Below are 10,269 nucleotides of genomic sequence, written 5' to 3'. Positions count from 1 at the left end.
GTTCAATTCCCAGCCAGGGCACACAGGAGAAGCGCCCATCTGCTTCTCCACCCCTCCCCCTCTCCTTCCTCTCTGTCTCTCTCTTCCCCTCCTGCAGCCAAGGCTCCATTGGAGCAAAGATGGCCCGGGCACTGGGGATGGCTCTGTGGCCTCTGCCTCAGGCACTAGAATGGCTCTGGATGCAACAGAGCGACGCCCCAGAGGGGCAGAGCGTCGCCCTCTGGTGGGCATGCTGGGTGGATCCCGGTCAGGCGCATGCAGGAGTCTGTCTGACTGCCTTACCGTTTCCAGCTTCGGAAAAATGAAAAAAAAAAAAAAAAAAAAAGAAGCAGCATTAGAGAAAATGTCTCAAGTCTAATGCTGGTGGCCCATTTGCAGTTTCACCCTAATTCACCATCTATTACTGTACTCTCATTGGAGAGCCTAGATTCAGCTCCATAGGCAGCTCACAAGACTTTATATTTGCAAAACAAACTCCAACTTCAAAGGGAATTCCTTTAGCTAAAATATGGGCTCCATGCCTGACCAGGCTGTGGCGCAGTGGATAGAGTGTTGAACTGGGATGTGGAGGACCCAGGCTTGAGACCCCAAGGTCGCCAGCTTGAGTGCAGGCTCATCTGGTTTGAGCAGGGCTCACCAGCTTGAGCCCAAGGTCGCTGGCTCCAGCAAGGGATCACTCAGTCTGCTGTAGCGCCCAGGTCAAGGCACATATGAGAAAGCAATCAATGAAATCAATGAACAACTAAGGAGCCGCAACGAAGAATTGATGTTTCTCATCTCTCTCCCTTCCTGTCTGTCTGTCCCTCTCTCTGACTCTCTGTCTCTGCCAAAAAAAAAAAAAAAAAAAGCTCCATCACATCCTTTTTGTTTTCTTTCTTTCTTTCTTTTTAATCACATCTTTTCTTTTTATATTCTTCTACTACCAAGGTCCCAGAGATTCTAGTTTACTTTATTTTATTTTTTATTGATTTTTGAGAGGAGGGTGGAGTAGAGAGAGAGAGGGAGACAAAGAGAGGGAAAGGAGCAGGAAGCATCAGTTCCCATATGTGCCTTGACTGGGCAAGCTCAGGACTTTGAACCAGCAACCTCAGTGTTTCAGGTCAATGCTTTATCCACTATGATGCCACCACAGGTCAGACTTATCACATCCTTTTTCTTTAAGGAAACACAAACCAAAGAGCTGACTCTCTTTGGTTTCTGCATCTTAATCAAGTATCTCAAAATTTAGGTACAAGACAGTTTGGCTTTTTGCACGAACTTTTGATACGTGAATCAAGCTGAGTTCGTAGATCTAGTACCATCTAGAAATACCTATGCAAATGAGTGGGGAAGCTGGTAGGTACAGGATGGGTCTGGACAATAAAAATCTGGATTGCTCAATCCAACAGGTGGGAACTGGAGTGAAATGTGAAATGACTTCCCTCATCCTCAGTTCCCCAGGTTAGTCAAGGGCCAGATAAATATTGTTTCTATTACAAGATCAAAATTTACAGTGTCAAAGGGTTCAGGGCTATTCCATCAAACTAAACTTTAAGAATGAGCCCTGGCCGGTTGGCTCAGCGGTAGAGCGTCGGCCTGGCGTGCAGAGGACCCGGGTTCGATTCCCGGCCAGGGCACATAGAAGAAGTGCCCATTTGCTTCTCCACCCCCCCCCCCTTCCTCTCTGTCTCTCTCTTCCCCTCCCGCAGCCAAGGCTCCATTGGAGCAAAGATGGCCCGGGCGCTGGGGATGGCTCCTTGGCCTCTGCCCCAGGCGCTGGAGTGGCTCTGGTTGCGGCAGAGCGACGCCCCGGAGGGGCAGAGCATCGCCCCCTGGTGGGCAGAGCTTCGCCCCTGGTGGGCGTGCCGGGTGGATCCCGGTCAAGCACATGCGGGAGTCTGTCTGACTGTCTCTCCCCGTTTCCAGCTTCAGAAAAATAAAAAAAAGGAGAAAAAAAAAAAAAAAAAGAATGAAATCAGCAAATATTTGTCAAGTGTCTTCCTCTTCTTTTTTTTCAAATGTCTTCTTAATACCTACTAAGAGAAATTGATGCAAAGAAGTGTTTCTCGAATTCCAATTATATGTAGACTCTTTGGAAGGTAAAATAATATTCACAGACTCTTGAGAATATTCACTTCCTCATTCACTCAGCAACAGTTCCAGGCACTGGAATAAATGATGGGGAAATAAGGATGAAAAAAACCCAACATGATTCCTACAGCATATGCTGCAGAGGAAGAAAGTCGTTAATGAAGTCATCACACATGAATTACTATAAATTGCAGCTAAATGCCATAAGGTAAGGGCGCCTGATGCTGAGAAAGTGAATAATAATGGGGTAATTGACTGAGAAGGGAAAGCAAAATGTTCCCTAAGGAGGGGAAAACTTGCCTCCATCTGAAGGAAGATTAGAGGTGGCAAAAAATTTCCCAACAATTGCCTGACCTGTGGTGGCGCAGTGGATAAAGCGTCGGTCGACCTGGAAATGCTGAGGTCACCGGTTCGAAACCCTGGGCTTGCCTGGTCAAGGCACATATGGGAGTTGATGCTTCCAGCTTCTCCCCCCTGTCTCTCTCTGTCTCTCTCTCCCCCTCTCTCTCCTCTCTAAAATGAATAAGTAAAATAAAATTTTAAAGAAAAAAAAAAAAAAAATTTCCCAACAGGCCTGACTAGGCGGTGGCACAGTGAATAGAACATCGGACTAGGATGCAGAGGACCCAGGTTCAAGACCCCAAGGTCACCAGCTTGAGCACAGGCTCATCTGGCTTGAGAAAAGGTCATTGGACCCAAGGTCGTTGGCTCGAGCAAGGGGTTACTCGGTCTGCTGTAGCCCCATGGTCAAGACACATATGAGAAAGCAATTAATGAACAACTAAGGCGTCACAACAAAAAACTGATGATTGATGCTTCTCATCTCTCTCCATGTCTGTTCCTATCTATCCCTCTCTCTGACTCTCTCTCTGTCCCTAATAATAATAATAATTAAAAATAAAAAAAATTTCCCAACAGAACAGCCAAAGCAAGGGTCCTGTGTTAGCAAGGAACATGGCCATTGGTATCTGAATTTTTAAGTTTAATCTTCCTAATAGCCAAATGATGTAGGTCTACTATTCTACGCACTTTTCAGATGAAGAAACTAAGGCTCAGTCCTACCAGATTATAAACTCCTTGGGGACAGAGTATGGGTATAGTTTATTTTTATACCTCCCACAGTTGACACAGGGCTTTGCTCTGAGTGAGTCTTCAGCAAATGTGCGTTCATTCCCTTCACCTGGATCCACATAGCCGGCAAGTACTGAAACAGGGGCTCAAACACCATTGTTCAGCCCAACAGTCCCTCTCCCTTCTATGTCACACGAATTCCTGTCCTCTAGTCTCCTTGAGTTCTATTCCCAGGTTTTTAGTTAATTCAGTGTTTTCTAGGAAAATGCAATTTATGGCCTAACCTTACATGGCAGAAAATTTTTTTTTTTAATTTTGTATTTCACTTTGAAAACCACTAAGTCAGCTATTACTTGAAAAAGAAAAAAAAAATAGAAAAACCACACCTGACTGTATATATGATTAAATGGCCTTGAGAATGTAACATAAGCCAACCAAAGCATAAAAATTCAGAGTTCACCTTGCAACAGCATCCTGAAATTGCGTCTCCACTTCCATTTTAATTATTTGAATGAACTTCCCAGGTGTTATTTCCCAGTGATGACATGACTCAATATCTGGAGCTCTAGATTGCTCTGAATAGTGAGGATACTATCATTTTTTTTTTTTGACAGAGACAGAGAAAGTCAGAGAGAAGGACAGAGAGACAGGAAGGGAGAGAGATGAGAAGCATCAATTCTTCGTTGCGGCATCTTAGTTGTTCTTTGATTGCTTGTTCATTCATTGCTTTCTCATATGTGCTTTGACAAGGGGAGGCTACAGCAGTGAGTGACCCCTTGCTCAAGCCAGCGACCTTTTGGGCTCAAGCCAGTGACCATGGGGTCATGTCTATGATCTCACACTCAAGTCAACTACTGCGTGCTGGTGAGCCCACACTCAAGCTGATGACCTCGGGGTTTCGAACCTGGGCCCTCCACGTCCCAGTCCAACACTTTATCCACTGCACCACTGCCTGGTCAGGAGAGGAGGATGCTATCTTAACACACCTCAGTCCAGGCAGCTGCTTAATGTATGGTTTCTGAAACAATAAAAGATGCATTGTACACTGTAACCTAGTACATAGATGTGTTTGTGTGTGTGTTTTTATAATATAAGCTGAAATAAAAGTATAATGGAATAACACCCCTATTATGTGTGATGCACTCTGATGTTTTCTAGTCCATTTCTACCTTTAATTCTATTTGATTTTGCCTTGGCAGGATACTCAGTTGGTTAGAGCGTTGTCCCGAGGCATAGCTATTGCCAGTTTGATACCCAGTCAGGGCACATGCAGGAGCAGATTCCGGTCTCTCTCTCTCTCCCCCTCCCCCCCTCTAAAATTAATAAAATAAACATTAAATAAATAAATATATAGGTTTAAAAAATTCTATTCCATTTCATGCTTTAAGAATTTTAAGCCTGGGCCTGACCTGTGGTGGTACAGTGGATAAAGTGTCAACCTGAAAACGCTGAGGTTGCCGGTTCAAAACCCTGGGCTTGTCTGGTCAAGGCACATATGGGAGTTGATGCTTTCTGCTCCTCCCCCCTTTTCTCTCTCTCTCTCTCTCTCTCCCCTCTCTATAATGAATAAATAAACTCTTATGAAAATAAAAAAAAAGAATTTTAAGCCTGACAAGGCAGTGGAGCAGTGGATAGAGCGTTGGATTGGGATGCAGAGGACCCAAGTTCGAGACCCCAAGATTGCCAGCTTGAGCGCGAGCTCATTTGGTTTGAGCAAAGCTCACCAGCTTGAACCCAAGGTCGCTGGCTTGAGCAAGGATTTACTTGGTCTGCTGAAGGTCCACGGTCAAGGCATATATGAGAAAGCAAACAATGAACAACTAAGGTGTCTCAACGAAAAACTAATGATTGATGCTTCTCATCTCTCTCCGTTCCTGTCTATCTGTCCCTATCTATCCCTGTCTCTGACTCTCTCTCTGTCTCTGTAAAAAAAAAAAAAAGAAGAAGAATAATTTTAATTGTGTCCTGGCCAAGTAGCTAGCTAAGTTGGTTAGAACATTATTCCCATATACCAAGGTTGCAAGTTCAATCCCCAGTCAGGGAATTCACAAGAATTAATCAATCAATGAATGTATTAGTGGAACAACAAATTGATGTTTCTCTTTCTCTCTCTCTCTCCCTTCCAATCTCTCTAAAATCAATAAAAGAAAAAATATTTTTAAATGTTTTTTGGGGGTATTTTTCTATTTTCTTTATTTTTCATTTATTTATTTTATTTATTTATTTTTAGAGGGGGGAGAGAGAGAGAGAGAGAGAGAAAGAAAGGGGAGGAGCAGGAAGCATCAATTCCCATATATGCCTTGACCGGGCAAGTCCAAGGTTTCGACCGGCAACCTCAGCGTTCCAGGTCAACGCTTTATCCCACTGCACCACCACAGGTCAGGCTAAAAGAAAAAATATTTTTAATTGTAGTTGAAATCCACCAAGTTAATTTCACCACTTTCTTAGTCTTGCAATTTGAAAAACATTGGCCCTATGCATATGCAGATATTGATACTCCCATACTCCTCGAGTACAGTAACACAAATAGTTTATTTACCTGTGTCCTTAGCACATATCACCTCTTTTTTTCCCTCCTGAATAAATAGAGGGTGTGAAAACCTACCATGTCCAAGTGAACTAGGAACTAGGAATACAACCATAGACAAAACTAAGAGCCAAAGCTATGAGGATTCTTTCCATGGTGGAGCTTACAGTCTATTAAGAGAGACAGACTTTTGACCATTGTGAAATTAAATTAAAAACAATTTTTAAAAATTACAAATTGCTGCCTGACCAGGTGGTGGCGCAGTGGATAGAGCGTCAGACTGGGATTCAGAGAACCCAGGTACAAGACCCCAAGGTCGCCAGCTTGGGCGCAGGCTCATCTGGCTTGAGCAAAAAAAAAAAAAAAAAAAGGCCCATGGTCAAGGCACATATGAGAAAGCAATCAATGAACAACTAAGGTGTCATAACAAAAAACTGATGATTGATGCTTCTCATCTCTCTCCATTCCTGTCTGTCTGTCCCTATCTATTCTTCTCTCTGACTCTCTCTCTGTCCCTGTTAAAAAAAAAATTACAAATTGCAGCCTGACCTGTGGTGGCAGTGGTTAAAACATCAACCTGGAGCTCTGAGGTTGCTGGTTCGAAACCTCAGGCTTGCCTGGTCAAGGCACATATGGGAATTGATGCTTCCTGCTTCTCCCTCCTTCTCTCTCTCTCTCTCTCTCATGTTTTCTCTCTGCACACACTCTAAAAAATAAATAGATTAATTAAAATAAAAGAAAAAAATTTAAAAAATTGCTATGAGAATGTCAGTCAGATAGGTGTAACTTAATGTGCGTGGTCAGGGGAGGCATCTTTTAGAGTAGAAGGCATTGAAGTTGAGACCTAAAGCTCAAGTAGGAGTTAGACATATAGGATTTGCAAGGCAAGGGAGTGGGTAGAGCATTTCAGGCAGAGGAAAGAGCATTCATGTTGATGAACAGAGGTAAGAAGAAATTGGGTATGTCGAAAATCCCTCCTCAGAAAGGGGCTAGAACCTGACCAGATGGTGGTGCAGTGGATAGAGCATTGACCTGGGACACTGAGGACCCAGGTTTGAAACCTTGAGGTCCCTGGCTTTAGTGTGGGCTCATCTGGCTTGAGCACAGCCTCCCAGCTTGAGCACAGGGTCGCTGGCTTGAGCATGGGATCATAGACATGATCCCATGGTCACTGGCTTGAGTCCAAGGTCACTGGCTGGGCTGAAGTCCCTTATCCTCCTTTCAAGGCACATATGAGAAAGCAATCAATGAACAACTAAGGAGCCACAACAAAGAATTGATGCTTCTCATTTCTCTCTCCCTTCCTGTCTATCTGTTCCTGTCTATCTCTTTTTCATTCTTGCTAAATAAAAGTGGTGAGAGGGGCTGGAGCTCTGTTGTTTCTGTCCCCACTTTTCCTTCGGAAGCTCCAATGCCCTGTTCTACCTGGGCCTGCATGGGGCCAATCAGAAATCTCCATTTCCCTGGCCACAGTGATGAATGTGATTGGTTCAGGGAGGAGCAAGTGACCTTAACCAGACCAATTGAAGTCCCCTTTATAATTGGTATATGAAAAGAATCTCTTTTTCCTCTGGAACTACAGATGTAAGGTTAAATGAATCTAAAGCTCTTTTCCATTGTACAAGGAGAGCATGTCATAAAATGAAGCTATAATACAGAGAAAAGGAGAGCTATCCACAGAAACAAGAGAAAGAGAAAGCACATCATTTGAGACTCTGATTCCACTCAGGCCTAAACGCCAGTAGATAAGCAACTCTTCTCAAGTATTTGAGCTAATAACCTTTCTCTTTCTTAGTGCTGATTTAATTGGCTCTCTGTTATTATAACTGACTATAAGTGTGAGAGAAAGAATAGAAAGCCAATTTTTTATTATATAATTTTAAAAATTGATTTTGAAGAGAGAGAGAGAGATTGATTTGCCATTTCATCTAGTCATGCACCCATATAGGTTGATTCCTGTAAGTGCCCTGGCTGGGAATCGAACCTGCAAACTTGGTATATCAGGATGGTGCTCTAACTAACTGAGCTACCCAGCCAGGGTGCCAAATAATTTATTTTAAAAAAATAGAAGTTGACACAATTCTTCCATGAGTGGGAAATTTGCCTAGAATATGCCAGATTTCAAAAGTTCCAGATTTATGAGGTTGGTGTCTTTCTTTTCCTTCCTTCCTTCCTTCCTTCCTTCCTTCCTTCCTTCCTTCCTTCCCTTCCCTCCTTCCCTCTCTTCCTCCTTCCCTCCCTCTCTTCCTTCTTTCTTTCATTCTTTCCTTACTTCCTTTCCTTTGTTGGTGTCTTTCTTTTCCTTCCTTCCTTCCTTCCTTCCTTCCTTCCTTCCTTCCTTCCTTCCTTCCTTCCTTCCTTCCTTCCTTCCCTCCTTACCTCCCTTCCTCTTTCCCTCCCTCTCTTCTTTCCTTCCTCCCTTCCTTCATTCTTTCCTTCCTTCCTTTCCTTTTTTCTTTGTATCAGCTGTGTGGAGTAATGTTAGGGGAGTTTATGGAAGCTATGATAGATTTTTAGCTATAATAATATCTATTTAGAGTGGCTTAGATCAAGGTATGGTAGTGGTAATAGAAATGAAGAGAAGGAAATTTAGTAGAGTTGCTATTATTTGGTCATGGATTAAATAAATGTAAGGGTCTGCGCTGTGAAGAGAAATGAATAAAATGGAAATTTTAATACACTCCTGAGACTAACAGACACAGAGAATTTGGTATGTCTCAGATCCCCTGGTGGTAGGAGCTAAAACAGGCAGAGACTAAAGACAAGGTCTGCCTTCAAGAAGATTATGGCAAGGGAGAGCCTAACATTCAGGAAACAAACAAACAAACAAAACCCAACAACTCCAGGAATAGCAAAGAACTCACCTGAAGTTGAGAGAAACAGTTTTGTATTTCTTCTAGACACAGGGGACCTGGGCCTTGCCTTTGTAAGACTGGAATTGTGTTAACTGTGGTAATCTGGTCTCCCAGCCCCGAAGGCTGTTCTGACTAGGGGAAGAATTTAGCATTAGGATGGCACTGAGTGAGGGGAAGGAGAAAAGATAGGTACAAAATGTATTTAGGATGGGAGCCCACACTGAGCTTCATTGATTTTCTTTTTTTATTGTTGTCATTCTTATATTTATTTATTTATTTTTAAAGATTTTATCTGTTGATTTTTAGAGTAGAGGGAAAGAGAGGGAGAGAAAGGGTGGCGGAGGAGCAGGAAGCATCAACTCATAGTAGTTGCTTTTCGTATGTGCTTTAACTGGGCAAGCTCGGAGTTTGGAACCAACAACCTCAGCATCCAGGTTGACGCTTCATCCACTGTACTACCGCAGGTCAGGCTGTTTTGTTTTGTTTAGTTTTAGCTTCATTGTTATAATTAGCCAAATGGGATTTGGAGAAACCTGGGGTATGAAAGTGTGTGTTCTCCAAGTGCAGTATCAAGCCAGCTTTCTCAGAGGCCACGGAAATGAAAGGCTCTCAAACCAGGTTAAATGCTCAAATCACATGCTTTATTAAATCAAGAAAAAACACAAAAGGCAAAGCAAGGGGAAAGTGATGGGGTAGGCTGACACATTTACCGTAGTATACAAAGGGGTAGAAGCATGACAGGACCTGAATTTTTTTTTTTTTTAAATAAATTTTTATTTTAATGGGGTGACATCAATAAATCAGGGTACATACATTCAAAGAAAACATTTCCAGGTTATCTTGTCATTTAGTTCTGTTGCATACCCATCACCCGAAGCAAGATCATCCTCCGCCACCCTCCATCCAGTTCTCTCTGTACCCCTCCCCCTCCCCCTCTCCCTCCTTCCCTCCCCCCACCTCCCCATAGCCACCACACTCCTGTCCATGCCTCTTAGTCTCGCTTTTATGTCCCACCAATGTATGGAATCCTGCAGTTCCTGTTTTTTTCTGATTCACTTATTTCACCCCGCACAATGCTACCAAGACTCCACCATTCCTCTATAAGTGATCCAATGTCACCATTTCTCCTAGCTGAATAGTATACCATGGTGTATATGTGCCCCATCTTCTTCATCCAGTCCTCTATTTTTTTTTACAGTGATTAAAAGCCTTTAAGCAAACTCTTGGCCAATACAGCAAGAATCCCTAAAAGAGTAGTGTCCTTAACATGTTCCCCAAGTCCAAGTTGGCCCCATCACCATGCCAAATCCCTGAAAAATGCAACCCAACCACAGTTCAGTCTGTTAGGAGCTGTCACAGGGAGCAAGAGTCCAGGAAAGTTCCCCACAGGAAAAGTCCGCATGGCACTGGAATTGTTGTCACCATTCTATATTTTGCAGCTCATGTCCAAGTCCCAATGACCGCTGCTTCTAGCTGGTAATGATTCAGGTAGACTGGAAAAAGCCATTTGCAGCATGCGTGGATATGAAGCTTCTGTTCTCCTCTGCCTGGAGAGTTGAGACCAGGTAGCTTTTTCCTGGAGCTCTGTGACTGTGGCCTGGTAAAGAGAACCTTGGGATACACTAAGCTGGGTGGCAAAAGTAAATTCATAATACAAGTTGGCTAAAGGAGGAAAGAGAGCTCTAAATTAGGAGTAGAGGACCTGAATTTTGAGGGACACGATGTTTGTATGTTGTCTCTTGGCCA

This window comes from Saccopteryx leptura, chromosome 10 (genome assembly GCF_036850995.1).
Source record: "Saccopteryx leptura isolate mSacLep1 chromosome 10, mSacLep1_pri_phased_curated, whole genome shotgun sequence".
NCBI lineage: Eukaryota > Metazoa > Chordata > Mammalia > Chiroptera > Emballonuridae > Saccopteryx > Saccopteryx leptura.
This window is presented reverse-complemented; position numbering follows the sequence as displayed.